The 26,722-nt window shown below is 41.2% G+C and overlaps 1 non-coding gene across 1 annotated transcript; it reads left to right on the top strand.

Annotated features, from left to right (window-relative positions):
* The first annotated feature begins 6,090 nt into the window (after positions 1–6,090).
* Trnak-uuu (transfer RNA lysine (anticodon UUU)) lies at positions 6,091–6,163 on the top strand. The gene has a single exon. It is a non-coding gene; the product is annotated as a tRNA-Lys (tRNA).
* The last annotated feature ends 20,559 nt before the right edge of the window (positions 6,164–26,722 follow it).

Raw genomic sequence — 26,722 nt, 5'->3', positions numbered from 1 at the left:
CTCCTTCCTGCAGCCCTATTCATCTTTTGGGGGGATTTGAATATTTTACGTCATGGTTAAATAAACCCTTCCACGCGGTACTGGTTTTACAGGCACGATAGATGTAAGAGTGAAGGAGTCGTGGAGGCTTAGGCCAATGTTCTAGAAAGCTGTTAAGGCCAAATAATAGGAGGTAGGATCAGATTCTCTACAAGGAAGCCCTGAGAAGCGACTGTGTGAAATTATGAGGGTGAAGCCTAAATTGTAATGGATACCCCATGACGTTAGAGATGCCAGGGTCATAAGACATCCACCGAGGAAAACTGTTGACACAAAATAGATCTGGCCCAAGAGGGAATTGTGTATGCTTTAGGCAGCAGAGATGTAGTAACCCAAGCCCTCGGGGCATGATTCCATCAGAAACTCCAGATGACCAGCACGGAATTGCACAACTAGGTGTTCTCTCTGCTGCTGCGTTCCAGTCTTGCCTTTATCTGATAGTCTCTTGCTAATCTCTCATTCCTCTCTTTCAGAGTGGGGATGATCACTCCGTGCCATTGTAGTTTGGAAGTATGTAGTCTGGTTTTTGTTGGTTGGTTGATGTGATGGGGGCTCACAGTTGAGACACTGCCTGAGTCTCGGAAGGCAATCTGCTCTAGAACTTTCGAGCAGTGTTTTAAAGCTGGAAAAGGGGTGTAAAGTAATGAATGAAAAGTGATACGTTTGGGTGTCAATTTGGTTAGTTAATACTGTCAACATGATAGAATCTATGATAATCTATAATAAACAAAGTTCTGAGCATATCTGTGATGCAAAGTTATTATTTAATTGTTGCAGGGTTTCAGTTTCTGATGATGAAAAAGACACAGAGGAGGTACTGGCTGCCTGACAATATAAATGTTCTTTATGCTGCTATAATTAAGAATTGTTAAAATGGTATATTTTCTGTGATGTGTATTTAGTCATAATTTCAAAACATAGAATTTTAAAACAAGGGCCAGAAAGATGACTTGGTGGGGAAAGGACCTGGTGCTAAACCTGGCAACCCGACTTTGAGGACAGAGACCTACAGGCTGGAAGGAGTGAACAGCTCCTGTAGGTTGTCCTCTGACCTCCATAGATGCTGAGGGATGTCTTTCTGTATGCTGTGAATATGTGTTGCTCTGATTGGTTGATAAATAAAGCTGCACTGGCCTATGGCAAGGCAGCTTAGAGGCAGGCGAAAATCCAAACAGATAGACAGGAAGAGAAAGGAGAGGCAGGGAGGTGCCAGCCTACCACCCAAGGAACAACATGCCAGCAGGCCAGTAAGCCATGGAATACGTGGCAAAACATAGATTAATAGAAATGGGCTAATTTAAGTTATAAGAGCTAGCTAGCAAGCTATGCAATTGGTAATTAATATAAGCCTCTGAGTAATTATTTTATAAGATACATACATACATACATACATACATACATACATACATACACAGATACATAGATACATAGATACACAGATTAAGAAAGGAAGAAAGAGAACTAAACAGAAATACTTGAAATGAAAGACAATCTGGTCCTGGTGTTAAAAGCAGACCATTAGACTAATGGAACAGAATACAGGGTCTGGAGATAAACCAGCAAAGCTATGGCCACCTAATTTTTGACGAAGGTGACAAAAACATACACGATTGGGAAGAAAAAGCCTATTCAACAAAGTCACTGGGAAAACTGGATCTCCACCTACAGAGGGGTAAAATTAGATCCGTATCTCTTACCTTGTATGAAGAGCAACTCAATGTGAACCAAAAACCTTAACCTAAAAACTGAAATGCTGAAACCACTGCAAGAAAACTTAGCTCATACCCTTAAACACATTGGGTTAGGCAAGGACTGTCTGAACAGAACTCAAATAACCCAGGAACCAGCTCCAAGAATCAACAGATGGGACTACATGAAGTTTAAAAGTGTCTACGCAACAGAAGGAACTATCCGCAGAGTGAACAGCTCGCTTACAGAATGGAAGAAAATCTTTGCCAGCCATACTTTAGACAGGGGGCTGATACCGAGAATTTACAAAAATCTGCAAAAAGTAAACACCAAGAGAATACGCCGTTCAATAAGTGTGCTAATGAAAGGGATGGGTGGTTCTCAAGAAGAGAAATACAAATGGACAATCACTGTTTTTAAAAGTGTTCTGAATCTGCAGTCATCAGGAAAATGTAAACAAAGCAAGCGCATCTTGAGATACCACCCACCTACCCCCAAATGGAATGGGCATCATCAACAAATCTCACAACAAATGTTGGAGATGGTGTGGCTACTGGAAGAGAAACACTACTGGTGTGAGTGCAAATTAATGGAAATCATTTTGGAAGTTCCTAAAATAAATAAATACACACACACACACACACACACACACACACACACACACACACACACACACTGGGATGTTATTTTTCTGTAAAAGCAACTCTTAGCTGACTACAAGGTTATATCATCATGAGAAGACAATGTTTCACCTAACCAATAAAAAATACAAGAAGGGGCTTGGGAGATGGCTCGGCAGTTAAGAACATATTCTGTTTTTGCAAAGGACCTGACTTCTGTTCCCAGCATCCACATCAGTTTCCTTACAACTGTCTCTAACTCCAGCTACAGTAAATCTGGTGCCCTTTGCTGGCCTCTGTAGACACTGCACTACGGTGCACAAACCTACCTACCTACCTACCTACACACACACACACACACACACACACACACACACACACACACACACTCACAATTAAACATATTGATCTGACCTCTCCATCCAGAAGAACTTCCCACTTCCTTCTCTAGGGTCTAGCCTGGTGAGTATCCTTTGCTTCCCTTTCTATCCATGCATTCTCCCCAATCCATCATATCTAGCCTGGGTTCCATATCCAGTTCCCCACCTAGTTTGGCCTCCCCTGACTACACTAGAACCAATCTCTAGCCTTCTGCCAGGACCATCTCTACCAATCCTAAAACCCATATGTCCCTCCCATGACAAATGCAACCTTTCTGCCCAGCCATATCTACCTCCGCACTCCAGGCTTGAACCAAGAAGCACATCTTAACCACCAGCCCAGCCTCCTCTTTCCTCCTGAATTCATTCTACCCAGGCTGTTCCCAAACTCCAGGCTGTAGCTTAAGTTTTCCTGCCTGGCCCACAGTCAAGACAAATCTCTATCACCCGCCAGTCCCACAGCCGTCAGACCCAACCAAGTAAACACAGAGACTTATATTGGTTACAAACTGTATGGCCGTGGCAGGCTTCTTGCTAACTGTTCTTACAGCTTAAATTAATCCATTTCTATTAATCTATACCTTGCCACGTGGCTTGTGGCTTACCGGTACTTTACATCTTCCTTGTCCTGATGGCGGCTGGCAGTGTCTCCCTCACCCACCTTCCTGTTCTCTCAATTCTCCTCTTTGTATCTTTTCAGGAGCAATTTGTAATCCCCAGCAAGGCAAAATTTTCTTTACTTCTTCAAACATTCTTTCTAAAGTATCTGCATTTGAGTCAGCTAGTAAAATATCATCCATATAATGATAAATTATAGATTTAGGAAATTTTTTACGTATCACTTCCAATGGCTGTTGTACAAAATATTGGCACAAAATTGGGCTATTCAACATTCCCTGTGGGAGGACCCTCCATTGAAATCTTTTAACCGGTTGAGAATTATTATAAGTAGGCACTGTGAAAGCAAATCTTTCTCTGTCTTTTTCTTGTAAGGGTATTGAAAAGAAACAGTCTTTTAAATCAATAACTATGAGAGGCCATCCTTTTGGTAACAGAGTAGGCAAAGGAATTCCAGATTGTAGAGAGCCCATTGGCTGAATTACTTTGTTAATTGCTCTAAGGTCTGTTACCATTCTCCATTTACCAGATTTCTTCTTAATAACAAATACAGGAGAATTCCAAGGGCTGGTTGATTCTTCAATATGCTGAGCATTTAACTGTTCTTCTACCAGCTCTTCTAAAGCCTGGAGTTTCTCTGTTGTTAAAGGCCATTGCTGGACCCATACAGGCTTGTCTGTTAACCATTTTAAAGGTAGAGCTGTTGATGTCTTTGGAAGATCATCAGTTGTTGTGCCCAGTTCTTGTATAATATGGATGCCTGGTGACCATTCAGAATATTGCCTTCTAATATTTCTCTCAGAAACATGTGCTAGTTTATGATTTGTTTCTGAGATTGGAGGGATGTTAATCTGAGTATTCCATTGTTGTAACAAGTCTCGACCCCACAGGTTCATAGCTATGTTAGCCACATATGGTTTTAATTTTGCTCTCTGTCCTTCTGGACCTATACATTCGAGCCATCTTGCACTCTGTTTCACCTGAGATAATGTCCCAATTCCTAACAGTTGAATGTTTACCTCCTGAAGAGGCCAAGTTGGATGCCAAAATTCTGGTGCAATTATGGTAACGTCCGCACCTGTGTCTACCAGACCAGACAACAAAACACCATTTATTTTTATCGATAATTTTGGTCTTTGTTCATTAATAGAAGTTTGCCAAAAAATTTTCTTTATGTTTTCTCCTGAATTTTCTATTCTCTCTGTTTCATCATCCTGACCAGCATGACTTATTCCAATAGGCATTTGGTTATTTAATTGCTCTGAGTTGGGGTTTCCTCTACAACTGCAGGAAAGGTTTGAACTGGATTTGCTATTGGGGCCTGCATGAGGCCCCTCTGGGAGTTTCCCGAAGACTGAGGCAAAGGATTACCCTGTCTGTCCCTTGTTGATCTACACTCGTTGGTCCAGTGTTTTCCCTTACCACACCTTCTGCATACTCCAGAAGGAAGGGGCAGTCTGTTGCCATTGTTCCTTGAAGAAACATTGTTTCTAGGAATGACCTGTTTACAGTCCCTTTTCAAATGTCCTTGCTTTCCACATCCAAAACATCTAACATTCCTCAAACCTTTTGAAATTGCTTCTCCTACCCACGTATCATCATGCTCATGAGCTTCAACATTAACCGTGTCTCTAATCCAATCTTCCAAAGGTGCAGATCTTGCCTTTAACGGCCTGATTATTGTTTTGCATGCTGCATTCGCATTCTCAAAGGCCAAAGACTCAATTATTATCTTACTAGCTTCTGAATCCGGGACCATTCTCTTTACTGCTGAAGCCAGTCTTTGTAAAAAATCTGTGAAAGATTCTTTTGGGCCTTGTACAACCTTTGTAAATGACTCAGTTTTTTTTCCTGGTTCCTCAACTCTGTCCCATGCATTCAAGGCTGCTGTTCGACATAAAATTAGGGTTTGGACATCATATAAACATTGTGCTTGTGCTGAAGCATATTGACCTTCTCCAATAAGCTGATCCTGGCAGACTTGTATTCCTTTATCCCTCCACTGTTTTTCTATGTTTTTAGCTTCATCCTTGAATCAAGTTAGCCACTGAAGCCTTTGACTGGGTTCCAGAACAGCTTGTGCCAGCTCCCGCCAGTCCTGTGGTACAATCCTATTATATGTTGACCAAGAGTTTAACATTTGCTTTACATATGGGGAATGCATGCCATAAGATACTATTGCCTCCTTAAACCTTCGTAAATCTAACATTTCAATTGGAGCCCAAATATTTTGTGTAGTCATTTGATCAGGCAACTGCTGTACGGTTACTGGACAAACTAAGGGTGACTGTGTGAAAACAGGCTTTCTTTCTGTAACCCTATGATCCAATCTTGAAGCAACTTCACTGTTAGTTTCTTCTGTCTGAGTTTTTACAGGTTTATCAAGTTTTTCTAAAGCTGTCATCCTGGCACTTAAATTGACTATCTTTTTAAATAGTAAAATGAGAATAAGCATAGTAATAAAATGCATAATTCGATCAACATTAATCTTCTCATATAGCTGTTCCATTGTCAGACTGTCTAAAATTGCAAACAAAGCCCAATTTTCTTCCAATGAACACAGAAAACCCATTTTTTTTTAATGTGGAAAAAAATTTCTCTTTTAAATAGTTTCCTTTAAAATATTCGATATGTTAAGTGACTTACCAAGTCCTCGTAGAACAGTACCAATCCGAGGGAATTTCAAAACAGCCTCCTAGTGTCCGAGGTGTGAATCCAGAGAGAGAGAGAGAGAGAGAGAACACGCCCGGCTAGCTCAGTTGGTAGAGCATGAGACTTTTAATCTCAGGGTCGTGGGTTCGTGCCCCACGTTGGGCGCCAAATGTAGATGTAACCAACAGTCTTATTAAATAAGAAACACAGAGCCGATTCAGAGAAGAAAGCCAAGAGGTCAGAGCTAAGAGCCTCACCCTTCCTGATTCAGGGATCCTCTTCAGCCAAGAGAGCTCTCCGAAAAAAGGGACCTACTTCCTGTGTGTGTCTTTATATAGTCTAGCTGTTCTGCCTTCTCATTGGTTGTAAACCCAAACATGTGACTGCCTCGTCACTGCCTGAATGTACCGCCCTCCAGGTCCTTAAAGGCGTGTACCACCGCCGCCATGCACTTGCTATGGCTCTAATAGCTCTGACCCCCAGACAACTTTATTTATTAACATACAATTAAAATCACATTTCAGTACAAGTAAAATACCACCACACCAGGCCCAATCTGCCTATGCATCCTCTCTTCTGCCCCAATCTGCTTTGTCCATATCAGACTTAAAAATAAGAAAAGAAGTCTACATGCCCAGATCTCATCACAAAAAAATACAAACAACATGGAAGACCAAGCCAGTTTCTTCTCTCCAAAGCCTGCCAGTCCTGTAGAAATATTTACCAATGAGAATTATCCAGACAAACCCAAGAATATAGTTTAAAAAAAAAAACAATCATGCCGGGCGGTGGTGGCGCACGCCTTTAATCCCAGCACTCGGGAGGCAGAGACAGGAGGATCTCTGTGAGTTCGAGGCCAGCCTGGGCTACAAAGTGAGTTCCAGGAAAGGCGCAAAACTACAGAGAAACCCTGTCTCGAAAAACCAAAAAAAAAAAAAAAAAAAAAACCAATCATAAACTTCATAAAAGAATTCAAAGAGTTTAAAGAAGACAAAGAAACAGCTCAATGTAACTAAGGATAAAGAACTTAAGAATAATAAATGCCTGAGTGATGTGAGGAATAAAGAATAATAAACGCCTGAGAGAACAAAAACATAAGGCTGATGGAAATGATGAAGATAATCCTGGAGTTGAGAACAAAATCCAGTAAGGAGATAGAAGCTCTCTGTCTTCAGATAGAAATGAAGATGGAATTCAAAACCCAATAACTCAACGAGAAGAACTAAAATGAAAGCCTTATAAGTAGAGTGAGTCAAGCAGAAGATAGAATATCAGGATTCAAAGACAAAGTAGAGGATAAAGAATTTTAAAAAAAATAAGGAATATGAAAAAAAAACTTTAAGCTGGGCGGTGGTGGCGCACGCCTTTAATCCCAGCATTTGGGAGGCAGAGCCAGGTGGATCTCTGTGAGTTTGAGGCTAGCCTGGGCTACAAAGTGAGTTCCAGGAAAGGCGCAAAGCTACACAGAGAAACACTGTCTTGAAAAACCAAAAAGAAAAGAAACAAAACTTTAAACACAGGAAAGAGGCATATAGGAAATGTGGGACACTATGTGGGGGAGGGAACCTTCAAATTACAAGCATACACTAGAAAGAAGAATCCCAAATCAATGGCATATGACAGATCTTCAACAAGATCATAGAAGAAAACTTTCCCATACAGACTCCTAAAGATATGAGAAGCACATGGAACACCAAAAAGACAAGACCAGAAAAGAAAATCTCCACTTCTGTCTTCATCAAATCCCTCCATCAGGGCTCAGGGAACTATGCAGAAAAGGAGATGGAAAGAATGTCGGAGCCAGAGGGCATGGATGACACCATACACAGCAGAGAGTCCTGATATACAGAAGAACTCAACAAGACAGGGCCTACACAGGTCTGAGCCAGATATGGCCCCAACCCTGAGAAGGAAAAGTGGACAAGAGCTCCCATCCCTAACCAAGAGGCCATCTCCAACTTACAACCACTTGCAAAGGACAAAATAGGTTTCTCTAATGGAGTCTCACTGTGTATATAAAACAAACTTAAAAGGTAGGTCCCATGCCCATAATAGATGGCCAACACACACAAAAATGAACTCAGGAGTTGTTTTTTTGTTTGTTTGTTGTTTTGGGGGTGGGTTGTTTGTTTTTGTTTTGTTTTGTCTCTTGTTGCTTTGTGCATTTTTTACCTTATTGATCTTTTGCTTGTATATTATGTATGGTTTTTGATTGTGTGTGTGTGTGTCAGTGTGTGTTTGTGTTTCTCATGCTTTTTCTTTGTTTTAGTTCCTGTTTTTCTTATTCTGTTCTGTTTTTTTATTTACCTGTTTGCTTCTCAGAAGAGAGAGAAAGAAGGTATGGAATTGGATGAGTGCTGTGGTGGTTTGAATAGGAATGGCCCCCATAGGCTCATAGATTTGGATGCTTGATCACCAGAAAGTGGCACTATTAGGAGGTGTGGCCTTGTCAGAGGAAGTGTGTCACTGCGGGTGGACTTTGAGGTCTCCAATGTTCAAGCCAGGCCCAGTGTCACTGTCTCTTCCTGGTGTCTGTGGATCCAGACGTAGAACTCTCAGCTCCTTCTCCAGCACCATGTCTGCCTGCATGCCACCATGCTTCCCACCGTGATGATAATGGACTAAACCTCTAATACTGTTTTGTCTATCATATTTTTTAATGTTTTTTTGGTTTTTGGTTTTTGGTTTTTGGTAAGACAGGGTTTCTCTGTGAAACAGTCCTGGCTATCCTGGAACTCACTCTGTAGCCCAGGCTGGCCTTGAACTGACAGAGACCCACCTGCCTCTGCCTCCTGAGTGCTGGGATTAAAGGCGTGTGCCACCACCACCCAGCTTAATGTTTTTAATTGAAATAGAATTATATAACTTTTCCCCTCCCTTTCCTCCTTCTAGTCCCCCCAAACTACCTTTCCTCAAACTCTTCCCATTTTTTAATTTTCAAGTTGATAGCCTCTTTTCTTTGATTATTTTTGTCACATGTATGTATGTCTATGCAGTCTCCGTCTGTTGTAAAGAAAGGCTTCTTTGATGAGGGGTCTTAGTTTGTTCATCTATGGGTCTAAGGATGAGATTTAGAGTGTATAAGGAATTATTCTGGTCTAGCAAAATGGCAGTAGTAGAGTCTCTTCTAAGATCCATGACCTCACTAGTCCTGGGACACTGGGCAGGTTTCCAGTATCAGGAATGCTTTCCATCAGATTGAATAGGCTTTAAGTCCAATTAGCTGTTACTTGTCACCAATGTGTGAGTGCCACTTGTCACACTTTCATGGATATCTTGCCATGCCAGTAGTCGTCATGGTTCATAGATGTTGTGTCTTAATAGGACCTGTTCAATTCTTCCCTCCCTCGGCAGCTTTCATAGTATGTTCTGGAACTGTGGAAGCTAGATCACAGAGAAAAGGCTTTCAGGTCAGATCCAGCTCCCATCACCTGAGTCCTGTTTCCAAAGTGTATGGTATCTTCAGCAATAGGAACCCACTCTCAATCCCCAAAGGCTACTCAATAATCTATATCATTTTGAGAGTCATACATATAAGGACATACATATAAAGATACACTAAAATCTATGTGTAAGTTTGTCAAAGATCAGGAGGTTAGTAACACCCCATTGATCAGTGTGTAGAGGAGGCATGTTGGGACTGGGCTCCCTACGACCTCTTGATCTCTGCATTGTGTCCAATTAGAACTCTAACATTGTTCTGCTTATCATATGTTTAATGTTTTTAATAGAAATAGAATTATATAACTTTCCACCCTCCTTCCCTCCTTCTAGCCCATCTCAATTACCCTTCCTTAAACTCTTCTCATGACCCAGCCCGTTCAAATTGATAGCTTCTTTTTCTCTGATTATGTTTGACACATGTATATAGGTAACATGTATGTATGTATGTATGTGTATGTATGCAACATGTGTGTATGTAACCTGCTGAGTTCATTTTTGTTGTTTGTGGGTTGACTCTATTCTTTACCAGTTTCCAAGACCAACTGGGTCAGAGTTTCCTTGAGAGTCCTATTCATCCTTTATATCTGACCTAAGCTCTGTGGCCTATAGGCACAATGTAATTTCTAATTAATATTTTAATATTTAATACCTTTGTAAGATTTTGAGACACTTTGGTCATGAAGGCCAGGCCACTGTTAGACCCCAAAGCTAGGAGCAGTCCAAATCTAGGAAGTATCTCCTGAAGAAGTTTCCTTGTAACTATTGAAGAAGTCTCTATTCCCGTCATTAGACCTCCACCCATCCTGAGAAGATGTCAACAAATACCAGCAAATATTTATAACCAAAAACAGCAGGCCTGATTTCATTTCATTTCATTTCAAAGTCCATCTCCTAGTGTACCTAGGCCCATCTCCTCAAGCTTAGATCCTTTGTGGGAATCTTCCTTCCCACTTTGTTTTTTTGTTTGTTTTTTTTTGTTTGTTTGTTGTGTGTGTGTGTGTGTGTGTTTGAGACAGGGTTTCTCTGTATAGTTTTGGTGCCTGTCCTGGATCTCGCTCTGCAGACCAAGGTGGCCTCGAACTCACAGAGATCTGCCTGGCTCTGCCTCCTGAGTGCTGGGATTAAGGGCGTATGCCACCACTGCCCTCCCTTCCCACTTTGGAGTTTATCTGAGCATGGGTGGCACATCTAAAAGTTGTGTCTTTAATCACACATTCCAAATTTGGATCATAATACCTGGGTCTGAGGAGCAAAGCAATTTCTATGACTCCTAGATGGATGACTTGGTGGAGATCCTGAACCAGTTGCTTTCCCAGACTCCCAGCATCCACCATCCTTGTTTATACTATTTGGTCAGTTCTTATCTTGCCCAGTCAATCTCACACCCCAGGGTTCATTCCAAGTGATCAGGTCAGGTCCAGTAAGTTGGGCTCCAGCAGGGCTACCAAGACTTGGAGAGGCCCCAGTGATTCTGGGGCCACTTCCTGGGTGGCCACATCAGCCTCTCTGCTGCTTCTGGCTTCTGAGGAATCACCTTTTGGGTGTCCTTTGCAATGGCCAATGGCCACCCTCTTGAGTAACCAGATAGCTTCCAAAAGGGTTAATATTTCTTTTCTATGTTTGATCTCTTTTCCTGCTGGGGTTAGCAATCCTCTTTTCCCCATATAGAGCCTCATAGACATGAGCCCTTGTCTTTGAGTGCTTGAGTCAAAGCTGAAAGTCAAGCTGAGGCTTCTCTGCTTAAAGATCATGCCTAGACAATCTTCTCTTGAGTCACCACTGCTGCCTCTGCATACCTGATCCCTTCCTGGACAAAATCACTCCCTTCAGTGAACATCTCATCTGGTTTCACCAATGGATGTCAGTCAGCTCAGGTCTGATGGACAGGATCAAGTCAGTCACCTCAAGGTGGTCATGCAGGAGACCCTGCTTGGAATCTATCAGTGAACTCAACTGCCATCAGCTTAACACCCAGGCTACTTGACAAGACACTAGGCCTTCCCTTACCCTCACCCAGGTTTTTTGTCATTCCATATTTGCGTTTGGTTCTCTGACACCACAGATCTTTCTGGTAGTTTCCCCTTCATACCACAGTTTCTTAGCCTCTGAAGTTACCTTTACGCCTTTCTTCTTTTGTGGTAAATCTTTTATGTAGTGGGTAGCCATTCCAGCCTTGATCTGGAAGTTCCAACCCCCATCGAGGCTTCGGTAACTGTCACGCCTACAAGGCGGGGCCGAGAGAGGACCCTGAAGACCCGAGATCCGGATGTGCCGCCTCTCTTGGTTCCTGGACCCTGGACGCTGGAGGTAGACCGAGCAGAGTTCTCCAGAGAACACCACCGAACTGCGCTACACCTTTCCCAGACCCTGCAACCTACCTATCCCTTCACTTGTAAGTTACCCCACAAAATAAACCTCCCTTTTAACTACGTGGAGTGGCCTTAATAATTTCACAAATACTTTTATCTTTCAAGACACAAATAATTTGTCATATCATCCAAAGAAGCCTGTTCTAAATGGGATAAGGGTCCCTGTCCTACTGTGTGCAACTGTACCGTCTATGTCCCAGCTGACAGGACAAGTTGGGACAGCCTACTCTCTGGCAGAATGATCATCATTTTATAATTTTAACAAAGGCACCTGGGTATAATAGAATTATTGTTGCATAATACATTCTGTGTAATAGCCAACATACTAATGTTTAATTCAGAGTAACAATTTAGCAAGAGCTCCTAGTTTTTACCTTGCACTCATCCAACATGTAAAATGGTTAAGCCCTTTAAATTCTCCCATTGTCTGTGTCCTCATGGAATCCTGTGCATTTTCAAAACTTTATATAGAGCCTATTAATCATGTTATATAGCCACCACTCAATTTGTGAGCACTTTTTGTATGCCCAGGCACTAAACTAAACGTTTGACTTACATTTTCTCACTTACTTGTTCCGACAGCTCTCTGATATATACACTAATTTGCCCATGGTTAGATATTCTAATTCTACAATCCAAACCCTAAGTCCTTCAATTTTTTTTTTTTTTTTTTGGTTTTTCGAGACAGGGTTTCTCTGCGTAGCTTTGGGCCTTTCCTGGAACTCACTTGGTAGCCCAGGCTGGCCTCAAACTCACAGAGATCCGCCTGGCTCTGCCTCCCAAGTGCTGGGATTAAAGGCGTGTGCCACCACCGCCCGGCCAAATTTTTAATTGAAACTTACAATGTTTAGATCTGGCCAGCCTGCTAAATCCAAAGCAATAATTTAATTTTATTTTTCATTGTATCCCTAACAACTGATGTCTGAAATATTCAATATACTTCTCCTTAAGCACTTGAACTAAACCTAATTTATACTGAGTTGTATTTGGAAGTTGTCAGCAGAACTGTAGGATGCAATATCAAGATGATATGTTTAGTATTTTATATGTATTCTGAATGTGACCAGATAACACTGAGTCATCTACTCTTTCAGTTTCTTTTAAGACAACCAGAAACTGTCTACATAACCTCTCAAAAATCCAATCCCAGAGGCATCAATAAATATATAGACCAGAAAAGTAAATCACCTTAATTCTTAGGAGACCTGGGCTATTTTCTTTTTTCTCCTTGCTTTTTGGTTAACATTATTTATTTCTCTCTCTCTCTCTCTCTCTCTCTCTCTCTCTCTCTCTCTCTCTCTCTCTCTCTCTCTTTCTCTCTCTCTCTCTCTGTGTGTGTGTGTGTGTGTGTGTGTGTGTGTGTGTGTGTGCGCGCGCGCGCGCGCTGCGCGCGCGCGCGCACGCGCTTTGATCAATGTACAGATGTGAACACATGCACATGCTCATGTGGAGGAGTCGTGTGACACTATTCCTGGAACTAAGTAAACAAGTCTCTGCTCAAGCCATTTGAGAGAACTGCCAATATTCCAAAGTACGGATACCACCAAAGTTCAACTTAGCAAGTTTTCCTGGGGTCAACTACAGGAATATAGGTGAGAGGTTACTTACAGGAGCAGAAATGACTGGAGAATAGCTGCATCACCAAAATTCCCTCCCTGCATGGGTGACAGGTCACAAAAGCTAGATGCCTGGAGCACACTTCACAGCCTGCAGGCAGCTCAGCAAGCCTGGACGGTGTCCAGGCAGCTCAGCTAGTCTAGGCAGTTAAGCTGGTCTCTGCTTCTTTTCAGCTGCTTGGTCAGAAGTTTCTGCTTCTTCCAGGCTGCTCTCTCTGACACTCTTCGAAGAACCCAGGGCATCTTCTTTGTGACTGGTCTTGTCTGAGAATAACTCTTAGCAGTCTTTGCTACTTGTATACTCTTGGAGATGGAGGGACCCAGTGAATCCGCCCAGTTTCTGGGACTTCCTGAAGCTCTTTTGACTCCCATGATTCCTTAATCTGTTTACTTCCTGTCTTAAGAGGTTTCCTTACAGGTGAGAGAGTTTCCCTTAGAACGTCCTGCTGTTTTACCTCCTCATGAACATCCTAAAATATCCTGTTTCACTTTTCCTTTACATCCTGTGCATTCAGGAGTTCCCCTCCAAGAGGGAAGGTTTAACCTCAGAGGAAACCGGTACGCAAGAGTTCAGAGGGCGACTTTCAGAAGTTGTTCCTCTCCTTCTATTGTGGAAAAGTGGCTCAAACTCGGGCATATATGGTGAGCAGTTTTACCCAGCAAGCCGTCTTGCCAGCCCGCGTTTTTGCTCTCCGCAGCAGCCATCCAGACTCTCCATTCTTCTGTTCTAACTTCAGTTATCTCTACCCCAAGAATCTTCCATGCTTACCTAATCTGTAGTAAAAAAAAATAATTTAGTTATTAAGGTTTACTGTAACACAAATTGCTAAACGATCTTATTAATAATAATAAAAAAAACAGAGCCAGATATTGGGGTGAACGCTGAAAGATCAGAGAAGCAGAACAAGCCACAGCCAACCTCACCTCACCAGCTCCTCTGCTGATTCTGTTTCCTCAGACTGAAAGCCTCTGAGTCCTCACCCCTGAGGGTCTCAGTTGAACTGCTGCTAAAAAGCTCTAGTTCCTGGTCCTCACGCCTTATATACCTTTCTGCTTCCTGCCATCACTTCCTGGGATTAAAGGTGTGTGTCTTTCCCAAACAAAGACATGAGATCTCAAGTCCTGGGATTAAAGGTGTGGGCCACCACACCTGGCTCTGTTTCCAGTGTGGCCTTGAACTCACAGAGCTCCAAACGGATCTCTGCCTCCCGAGTGATAGGATTAAGGGTGTGTGCCACCACTGCCTGGCCTCTATGTCTAATCTAGTGACTGGCTCTGTCCTCTGATCCTCAGGCAAGTTTATTAGGGTACACAATATATTGGGGTGCACAATATATCACCACAGTTTATGCCATTTTCATCCTCACCGTAGCTGACTATATTTCCTAAAGGTGATCACAATAAATCGCAACCCACAAGGCTGTCCCTTAACTAAGTACTGTTGTGTTTTAGGGTTTCATTCTTGGTTTATATATTTTTATAATACAGTATTTCTAAGCAATCCTATTTCTCTGGACTCCAACTGCTATTAGTATGCTAATGGTCCCCAAACTATCAACACTGACCTTCATCCTGAGACTTTTAAACAAATCCACATAATAAAAATCTTACTGTTGATTAACACTAATACTGCTCTTAAGTAACAGTCCTCACTAATATGGATGGACAATTATAACTACACCAATACAGCGTTGTGACCAGCTCAGAAAATATTGCGCACTTCTGCACTGTTTTCTTGGGTTGCTTTCACTTTCAACCCAACTAGCTTTCCATAAAGAGCCATGTGTAAGTGATCTCTCTGACCAAAGCCCCAAGGAAGGTCCCGGTAAACAGCTGGTATTAACTAGCGGATATGTAAAGATGTCTCCATGTGATTCCCATTCCCTGTGATGTGTCGTCCCAGGTATTACATCTGATGCCACATGAGGCAGAAATAAACAGTCCTCACTGAGCACTACTCAAAGTACAGCTCTGTGGATAAAATATATTATTTCTATTGCTTGAAGTTATTGAACTTGGGGCGAGTTGTTGCAAAGATGACTGAAGCAGTTATACAATGTATGACGGCTGGTCTTGATGGCAACTTGGCTACATCTGGAATTAACAAAAACCAAAGTGGCTGGGTACACCTTTCCGAGGGGTTTTTCCTAATTACATCATTTCAAGTGGGGAGGCCCACCTATAATTTGCGTCTTTGGAGGTGGGATGTTCCAACTGTATCTGGGCCACACCTGGTGGCATCCTATATAAAGGACAAGGAAGAAGAAAGCTTTTGCTTTTTGCCTGTTTGCCCTCAATCTTGCTGGCAAGTCCATGCTTTCACTGGCATTAAAACCCACTTCTTCACGATACTGAAAACCAGCTGAGACCTCCAGCCTCATGGACTGAACAACTACTGGCTTCTTGGACTTTCTGTTGGTAGGCAGCCATGAACTAGCTGGACCACAGCCCGTTAGCCACTTGAATAAATCCCCTTCCAATCATATAAAATGATTGGTTATAAAAATAAGTCTCCTTCCAATCATATGTGTTATAAGATAAATATATTAAATAAATACATTTTGCATATCATATGGTAGTAGTATTTTAAAAACAATAGTAATAATAAATTTACTCTGTATTTAATATAATTTATTTCATAGTTTATAATAGTAATGCTCACCTAGGCGTGTAAGTTATCACAATAGGACACAGAACATAGCTCAGTGGTAGAATGCATGCTTGGCATCTGTGAAGCCATGTACTCAATTCCCAACATTGAAAAACATAAAGAGTAAATAAAGATATACAAATAATCATAATGTAGTGTTATTGTTGGTATTATTTTATTATTGTTAACACTGAATCCAAAGATAAAATAGAGCCCTTAAAATTTATGATAAATAGGTAAGTGAATTAAGCCCTTCTGAGTTAGGCAAATTTTAGCATCTAGAGTGGTAGACCATAAAAGCAGTAAGCATCCATGACTGAACATGTTGCTTAAAGGCTTGTTACTGTCTACCTACACACCATGTTATACAAACTCCCTGAGAAAGTATGTCTGATTTGGGGGTTTGGGCACAGAATTTTTTTCCAACTCTGAGCACAGCATTGGTACCTTTCTGGGTTTAGATACTCTATCAGAGTTGGGGACCCCAAACCACAACTGGCTAAACAGTGAGAGGGTATACGAGCAGTTGTTACTTGGACTGAAACTTCTGGTTTTTTTACTCCGTGAAATTGCTTTCTTGGCTGTTAATCTAAGAGAAACATTACTGTGGTAGCAGCAAAGTATTTCTTCAGCAGAGAACAAATAATTTTCATATTCAGGAAGATTTTAGCTCAACTGTAACCAGGGTTGAATCACTAAGAAAAAGATGCTAAAAATAAGTGTGAGTTTGTAAATATGTTTGCTTTCATTCATTGATCTATAATTTCTGATTTCCCTTGTTAGGTATTTTTTTTAGTCAGCAAATAGATTTCCTAATTATCTGGCATGAGGGTCTATAATAATTAAAGGCAGCTTTCATTTTACAGTTGTTTTCTAACATGGGAAATTATAGCTGGTAAGCTTGGATGAACCCTTAAAGATCTGTATTTATTAATCTTTGGAAACGTTATAGTTTGCCATAGTTTTAATCCTTAAACCATGAAATCATCTGTGGAAAAATCAACAATGCTGAGTTGCCACTGACTTTGTCGTTGTTATCATGTAGCATCTAAGAGGCTTGAGTTACTCTGTGCAGCAAATGTTGATTGAACACCAACCCCTATATGTCTCTGAGTTCCTTCTGTGTGAGACATAAAAATGGGTATGTTAGCAGTTTGGGGGTCATTAGCATAGGGGAATACAGCAAAAAGAACTGACACGGGACAGTGGGATGTTTTGCCCTCTCTTCCACTTAGCTTCAAGGAAAAGGATCAGGGAAATCATAAAGATGCCCACAAATTATAATAAAAGGAAGCACCAAGATAACAGTGGCAATCAAGGCAGAGAATGCATCAGTTCAGACTGGTAGACTTCATGTGGATACAATATGTGGTAGTTTAAATGAGAATTCTCCCATAGGCTCATATGTGAATGCTTGTTCAGCAGCTGATAGAACTCTAAGAGGTGTGACCTTGTTGAGTAAGTGTGACCTTGTTGAAGGATGTGTGTTATTGGGGGTAGGTTTCAAGTTTCAAAAGCCCACGCCATTCCCAATTAGTTCTCTGCCTCATGGTTGTTGTCTCAACATATTAGCTCTCAGCTACTACTCCAGTGCCATGCCTGCCTGTCTGCTGCCATGATCCCCACTATGGTGGTCATGAACTCTACTCACCCTCTGAAACAGTAAGCCCCAAATCCAATGTTTTTTTTTTTTTTTTCTATAAGTAGTCATGGTGTCATGGTCATAGTGTCTCTTCACAGTAATAGAAAAGTAACTAAGAAATTGGTACCAGGAGTAGGATATTGCTGTGACAAACATGACCATGGTAGTGTTTTTGTTTGTTTTGGTTTTGTTTTATTTTGTTTTTGAGAAAATGTGGCAAATGTTGGAACTTTGGACTAGAGAAAGCAGTTGAACGCTGTAAATGGGGCTTAATGGGCCATCCTAGCAGGAGCTAGGAAGACAGTAGTTCTGAGAGCAATGTAAACTATGGAGGCCCAAGTTAAGAGGTTTCAGAAGAGAACAATATTAGCAACTGGGTTACAGACCATTCCTGTGATCATTTGGCAAAGAATGTGGCTGTTTTGTTTGTTTGTTTGTTTGTTTTTGTTTTTGTTTTTTGCCTTCTCCTAAGAGTGCCTGAGGCTAAATTGAAGAGTTTTGAACTAATTTCATTTGTAGACTAATTTCAAGACAGCCTAATGTTGACTGTGTTATGTGGTTCTTTGTGATCTCTCTTATTTAGATCTACAATAAAAAAGAGCAAGCAGGGCAAAAAGAAATTTTAAAAAACGTACAGTTTGAGGAAAAAGGAGCATCAGGAAATTTAATGTTGAAGCTTTGGTTTGTGTGGTGCCCTCAGGGTGAAACCCCATCCAGCTAATCCTGGAATTTGTGAATGGAAAAGACCTAAGGAATAATCTGTCTCCAAAGAGCAACAGCAAATCATGACTTATGCAAATGTAATTCAAGGAGGGGTCAGGTGCCATTCCAAGCAGACAGCAGAGTTTGACAGCATCAGCCACATGGTTCTGTCTTAAAAGTCATGAAGTAGTTAGAGGGGTTGTGGAATCTTCCTCTGTGGTTAAAGAAAGCCACTGAGGCCAGGGGTGTGGCACGGGAGTCCTTGCATGGAGACCCAGAGAAGCCATTGAATGAAGCTGTGAAGGTGAAGCCTGGATTGTATTGGCGGTCCCAAGATCCTGGAGATGCCAGACCTGTGGGATGTCTGCCAGGGAGAGAGAGAGAGAGCGGCATTCAGGGCATGGAACCAGTTCAAAAGAGATCCATGCATTGCAGTCAACAAAGCTGGAAGGGTAGAGTCCTCTAAGTCTTTTGATTCCCTACTGGGTTTTGATCTTTCTTTTGTCCAGTATTTCCTCACTATGTCTCTATCCCTCCCTTTTGGAACGGTAACGTGTATTCTGCGCCACTAGATGTTAAAAGTACGTACTTTACTTTTTTACTTTATAGGAGGTCACAGTTAAGATTGCCTTGAGTCTCAGAAGAGACTTGAGCTTTGGACCTTAAAACTGTATTGGGACTGAGAAAGACTGTGGGGACATCTGAAGTTTGGACTAACTGCATCTTGTATCATGATATGGCAACAAGCCTGTGGGGGCCGGGGAGTAGACTGTTGTGGTTTGAATGAGAATGGCCCCCATAGATGCATATATTTGCATGCTTAGTCCCCAGTTGATAGAACTCTTTGGGAAGGATCGGGTGTGGCCTTGTTGAAGGAGGTGTGTCACTGGGGGTTGGGCTTTGAGATTTCAAAAGCCCGTTCCATTACCAGTTTTCAGCCTTGTGGTTGCTGTCTTCACACGTAAGCTCTCAGCTACTGGTCCTGCTGCCATGCTTTTCGCCGTGGCTGTCATAGGCCGTGATCCTCCGAAACTGTAAGCAAGCCCCAAATTAAATGCTTTCTTCTATGAGTTGCCGTGGTCACTGTGTTTCTTCACAGAAACAGAAAAGCAACTGAGATACAGTATCAGTGTTTCCATGAGGAGATTAAAAAAAAAAAAAAAACAACACAGAACGGAACTAAAAGATTACCTTAGGGTTTAGGCCTAAAAATAAATTATATTGAGTTGTATTTTCTTGCGAACTGCAAGAATATATTACAGAGATTCAGCTGTGTATTAAAGCTAAACTTTGATGGGCCAAGGTTCTGTCAAAATCAAAGCCATTTATTATGAATATTTGGTGTTACCCAGCCTTTAATATTTCAGCTGTCTTCTGCTATGAAATCCTTGTGTGCCCAGACCTATTGATTAACAGTTCAGCTCCCCTACTTGCTGAACCTACTAAGTTACTAACTGCCCTGCTGGAGGGAGATGCCTAGCTTTGTTTCCTGTGCTAATGAAGCTCAGACCATCCCCTGCCTTGAGGAGGCCTAGTGGGTCTCCAGAGCATTTGACTGAGAACAGACGAGGTTTTTACATATCAAGGTGAGAGGTAGAATAACATTCCTAAGGAGGCAGAGAACCGCTTGCCCAGAGAAAGAAAAGGCAGGCATTTTCTGTAGACAAGGACAGAACAGCATGGCAATGGAGAAGAGAGGACAACAGAGGTTCCATAGAGGGTAAGCAGACCTCAGGTAGAGTTTTCCGAGTGCCAGGAGTAGAGAGCAGCAGAGATGGAGAAAGAGGCTACAGAGGACGAAGATGAGGCTGGAAGCATAGGAGTTTAGTCCTTAGCAGGACTATGAGCTAGGGAGCTGGACAGAACTGTAGTTATGGAGACAAGATTTCATCCCAGAGAAATAAAGTAGACAGATATAGAGCTTGTTTATGAGTATGTCTAGAGTTGTTCCTGCCTTGAATGTCTGGTGGAGCTATAGCTGAATTGATAGAATTTTGTCCTAGAGGAATAAAGTTAGCAGACATAAGAACATAGCGTACTTAGATTTTTTTTTTTTCCCCTCAGATATCCCACATCGGATGTAGCTAAACCCCGAGAACCCTGGGTACCACAATAGTACTTTATAGAAGTTTGGGAACCAGGAAATGATTTTAACCAATTTTTAAAATACTATAATGGATAGAAATTTAAGACCAAACAATTACTGACTTAAAATTAGTAAGTAAGAAATAAAAATCATGCATACACTGTGTGACTCAGTATTTCTACTTCTAGATACAAATTAGAGAAATTCCCACATTGTATGAGACAGGCAAGGTTACTCGCTTCAGTATTGTTTGTAGATGCAAAATATTGGCCCAAATAGAAGAGTCCGTTAAAAGGAGAGTAAATAAATAAATGCATTTTGACATGTTTAAATGATAGAATATTACATAGCAGGTATAGATAATACACTAGTAATATGTACATATTTACATATATATATGTGTGTATATATATATATATATATATATATATATATATATATATCAATGTGCAAAAGCAATAGTTGTAGGTCAGGAGGGGCAGATATGGGATCACTTGTGCAGACTGAATGAACAAAGTGACTAATATTAATGAAATAGCCAGCTCTTTTCTTATTTCTCACTCAGTGTTGTTTGTAATTTTATTCGATGGCCAATAAGTGTTGACGAGGAGCGTGTGCTCTAAAGGCACCTTCTTGCCAAACAGATCTAGGGTCTGGGCTCCATAGGGCTAAGTTCTGAGGACACACAGTGAGCAGCCTGACACCAACCAAGCTTATCATGGGAAGGAGAGGAGATTTCCAGGAATCCAGATGTCAGCTCCCTTCTTCCATATTCTGGGCATGTTCATATCTGTTATGGTACAGGTGCTGGGGTGGGTATGCGTCTTTTTATCCACTTAGTAAGACTATAGTGAGCCTAAGGTTGTCTAGAGTGTGGACATGGTGTCCAGACCAGATCAAGCCAGCCTGTTGCCCCACCCTTTTTTCCTCCTACAAATGAAGTTGTGATAACATGGTAACTGGAGGGTAGCAGCTGTGAGCATGTGCTTATCAGCACCCAACCTTTTGCAAGTAATCAGCAGAGTTGCCAAGACAAGAAGTTAATCAGCAATTTGGCGATTCAGTCTGGTGACAGTAATACTATCCAGTTTGGCTGTATACGTTTATGTATACAAAAAAAACTAAAATAAATTTTGAGTGGAAGCTGGAAGGACACTCACTAAATTTATAAGGGGACGGGGAAAGATATGGGATTGAGTACGTAAAGACTCCAAATTATTCTTATTATTTTAGCTTCCATATTACAAAAAGATAACCATAACCAAGTTGTAACTGTCAGGGATTCTTATTTTATAGGTGTATGTTTTATAACTCCATGCAATTTCTTGTTCTTAAAATGTGTTTTCAGAGTTTGGTTTAATTGCACCCACTTTTGCACATCTAGTCTTTGACTATATCCATGATGGATATCGGGAAGTGAAGTTTCCCAGACCGAGAATATTCTGAGTTTTGCAGTAAAATTAATATAGATTAAATTGTATATACTGATACAAATATAATCTGTAAGTAATAGGAACTAGTCAATTCATAAGACTGTCACCAGAAACTCTTTTAAGGATCTGGGCAGATGGCTCAGCAGTGAACCCCCTGTTGCAAAACAGAAGTATTGGGTTTGGATCCCCATGACCTATGCAAATGCTAGGTGACCATGGTGGCCCACCTGTCATTCCAGCCTCAGAAAGTGGAGGAAGAGGATCCTTAGAACAAGATAGCTGGTGAAACTTGGTTTGACTGAGAGACTTTGCCTCAAAAGAGAAACTGAGGCAGACTGCCAACATCCCCCGTGGTCTTGCACACATGCACCTACACACTTGTGAACATACATGCACCTACACACCTGTGAACACATGTGCACCTACACACCTATGAACACACACACACACACACACACACACACACACACACACACACACACACACAAAGAAGAAAAAGAACCTTAACAAAACATCACCTTTGTTCTCAAAATCCAGATTCCTGTGGGTCCTGTAAATGACCCATTGGCCTGAGAAGTAAATGACAGTGCACGATATAGTCATGTTGACATTGTAGGATACACTGTCCAGATTTAAGCTCTGCGTGAGGATTTTTCAGTATTTGCAAATGTGAGATAGTCATGAAACTTCCTTTAATTCTGGATAAGATTTTCATAGTCACAAAAGGTATCAGGATGTCAGTTTACTACCATGTGTTTTCATATAGAGTCCATGTTTGAATGTCAAGATGAACCACTTCGTGACCTCACTGCTAAAGAAAATGCTTTAATGTGTGTGGTGCTCGATCCAAAGTGTAGCATTTCCTGGCTTTAAAAGCTTCCTAAGTACATATTTATATATACATACCATGTATCTTGTAGGCTGGAATGAAGCCCTATAGCCATTTCAGTTTGTTAGATAAATGAAGTAATTTTTAAAAAACATTATGTGGTTAATTAAACCAAGCAGCAATATATACTCATGGTTATTGTAAAAAGTACCTACTTACAGACTAATTTTTGTTTTATTGTGTGCTTAAATACTAGGAACGTGAACCAGCAAAAACTAGCCACATTGTGTAAATACAGAACGCTAAGACGACAGCCCGGAAGAAACCTTCTCTAATTATTACAACTATTATTTAGCAATCATTACACACCAGCGGCATTCTAATCCCTTCCCAGTGGATTTACACAGTTAGCATCAAAAGAAAGATATTAACATCAATGAACCATTAGAATATCTGCTTTTTATTACCCTCTCAAATTGCCCAACATTCTTTTTCGTGGTTGTTGTTTCCCTCCTATTAGGAATGTTCTTTAGGAAAACCAACAAAAGCTAAGGAAACTAGAAAGCAGGAAAAAAAATTGTCAAGAGTAGTCCATCACTCAAACTCAACTCTTCGAAGATTCCCCTGACCCTTCAGGTAATTATAGTGGGGATGGAGATAAAGATACAGATAGCTGTGTAATCATAGTTTATATAGATATAGGGTGTGTGTGCATTCATTCTAAGTATTTTCTATTCAAATTGTTTGTTAAGGGAGCAAAGCCAAAGGTCTAGCCCTGGAGATACCTACGGACTATGTCAGGCCTCTGTCCCAAATGTCTGTGTTAGTGAAGGCAGAAAAGGAGTTTAAAGGGCATTACGTTACATAGGCTGGTTGCTTATGGTAACAGAGTCATTTTTACCATATTGATTCTGTCAGTCTATGAACATGGAGTCTTTCTATCTTCTAGTGTGCCCTTCAATGTCAACATGTAATTTGAAGTCTAGGTTTCATACACGAGCAAAAACAGTATTTACCTTTCAGAGTCTGGCTTCTTTTTTTTTGCTTTTTTTGCTCAACATGATAACTTCCCAGTTCTATCCATTTACCTGCAAATGCCATCATTTCATTTTTCTTTATGTCTGCACAAAATTTCACTGTGTATATGTACCGCATTTTCTTTATTCACTCATCCGGTGACGGGCTGCTTCCGTCTCCTGGCTACTGCGAACAGCGCGGCAACAACCACGGATGTGCAAGTGACTCAGAGTCCCTTAGGTGCGTACCCCAAAGGGATGGAGCTAGGTCAGTTCCCAGTTTTTGAGGACTCCCATCCTGATTTCCACAGTGACGGCACAAGTTTACCTCCTGACCGGCAGTGAAATAAGTGTTCTTCTTTCCCCACACCCTCACCAGAATTTGTTGACATTTGTCTTTGTGTGTCTCTGTTTTTGTTTTACTGACAACCATGCTGACTGGGGTGAGATGAAATCTCAAAGCAGTTGTAATTTGCATTCCCTTGATGACTAAAGATGCTGACTACTTTCTAAAGCGCTTACTCGCCATTCGTATTTCGTCTTTTGAGACCTGTCATCCAGTTCATTGACCCATTTATTGATTGGACGCTTTGGAGGAGTTGGTGCTTAATATATCAGAAGCGTTGGGGCTGGAGAGATGGCTCAGGAGTTAAGAGCACTGGCTGCTTTTCCAGAAGACTCCCGTTCAATTCCCAGTGCCCACATGTCAGTTCACACCTGTCTGTAACTCCAGTTCCAGGGGATCTGACACCCTCACACAGATAAATATGCACATAAGATAAAATAAATAAATAAAATATTAATATATGTGTATCCGAAGTGTTAATCTTCTCTCAGATGAGTAGTTGCCAAAGATGGTTTCCCAATGGTGTAGGCTGTCCACTCAAGCAAGGGTTCCTTTTGCTTTGCTAAAGCTTAACTTCACATAATCTCCTGAGCCGATCACATGAACTATGAACCAGTAGCTAAGGAGCCCCCCTGGAACTGGATCAGGCCCTCTGGATAAGTGAGACAGTTGGTTAGCTTGAACTATTTAGGAGGCCCCCAGGCAGTGGGACCGGGACCTGTCCTTAGTGCATGAGCTGGCTGTTTGGAACATAGGGCCTATGCTGAGACATTTTGCTCAGCCTAGGTGCAGGGAGGAGGGGACTGGACCTGCCTTGACTGAATCTACCAGGCTGAGCTGAATCCCCAGGAGAGAACTTGCCTTGGAGGAGGTGGGAATGGGGGGATGGATTGCGGGGGGGGGGGGGGGGGGGGGGGGGGGGGGGGGGGGGGGGGTAAGGCTGGGGGGTGGGAGGAGGGAGGACAGGGGAATCTGTGGCTGATATGTAAAACTAAATTAATTATAAAATAAAATAATTTAAAAAATTATTTTCTGTACTATTGGAACACATTCAAAAATCTTTGCCTGTATGTTTGTATATCTTGAAGCCTTTTATATTTCCTTTCACTGTTTCAAAGTTTTGGATTTTACATTAGGGCATTTTGATACATTTTGAATTTTTTTTTTTGAGCAGAGTCAGATATATGGATCTAGTTTCATCTCTCTAAATGTAGAAATTCAATTTTTTCCAGTACCATTTGTTAAAGTACCATTTCTCAAATTTATGTATGATTTTCATAACTTTGCCCAAAAATTTAGTTGTAGTAACTGTGCAGATGTATTTCTGGGTCTCTATTATAGTCCGTTGGTCTATGTTTCTGTTCTTGTACCAGTAACATGATTTCTGCTGTTGCTAAAGCACTGTACTCTAAGAATGGGCATTTTCATACCTTCAGGGCTTTTCTTTCTGTTTATTGGCTATTTGGGTTTTTTTTTCTGCTTCCATATGAAATGTGGGGTCATTTTCCTTCTATTTCTGAAAAGACTGTCACTGGATTTTGACGGGGATTGCATTGCGTAGGTAGATTGCTTTGAGTAATAAGAGTTGTTTTTACCATATTGATTCTGTCAGTCTTTGAGCACGGAGTCTCTCTATTGTCTAGTGTCCTTCGGTGTCTTTCTTCAATGTCTTAAATATTTGATTGTATAGGCCTTCCAACTCCTTGGTTAGGCTTATTTCTTGGTGTTTTCTTCCTTTTTTTTTTTTTTAAAGCTATTAACAATGGGATTTCGTCTCCCCTGATTTCTTCCTCAGCAAGTCCCTTACGGGCGTATCAGAAAGCTACTGATTTTTGTATGTTGGTTTATTTCCTTCTACTTTACTGGGTACATTTATCTGTTCTGAGAGTTTGGGGGTGGAGTCTGTATTGTCTTTTCTGTATAGGATCAAATTGTGTACAAACAGGGGAAATTGGATTCCTCTTCTTATTTGTATCCCCTTTACTATTTGTTCTTGTCTTACTGCTCTGGCTAAGACTTTGAACACTGTATCGAATCCATTACAAAGAGCAGACACCCTGCTTTGTTACAGATTTGAGGAAATGATCTTAATTAGGTTTGTTGTATATACCCTTATTATATGGAGGTATGTTCCTTTTATTCCTAATTTCTCCAGGGCTTTTCTCCCAAATGGATGCTAAACTTCGTTGAAGGCTTGTCTTCATTGATGATCGTATGATTTCTGCCCTTAAATCTATTTACGTGCTGAGTTACACTTACTTGTGCACGTTGAACAAATTTTGCATGCTTGAAATGAAGCCAATTTAAACGTGGTGCATGATCTTAATATGTTCTTCAATTCATTTCAACAGAGTTTTTAAAAGAATTTTTGCATCTATATTCACTAAGGAAAGTAGACTGTAATTTTTGGTGTGGTTGTATCCTTATCCAATTTTGGTATTGGGGTAGTGGGGACTTCACAGATGAGTGTGGTAGTGTTCCTTCCTTTCTGATTGTGTAAGTGCATGTGTTTGTGTGTGCACGTGGGGATGTATACACATATGTGCATTGTAGAGGGAAGCAATGGGTTGACACTGGATTTCTTGCTCCAC

This window comes from Peromyscus californicus, unplaced genomic scaffold (assembly GCF_007827085.1).
Source record: "Peromyscus californicus insignis strain IS unplaced genomic scaffold, ASM782708v3 Scaffold_24__1_contigs__length_46423439, whole genome shotgun sequence".
NCBI lineage: Eukaryota > Metazoa > Chordata > Mammalia > Rodentia > Cricetidae > Peromyscus > Peromyscus californicus.
Note: the sequence above shows the minus strand (reverse complement) of the source record. Positions and strands in the feature narration are given on the sequence as shown.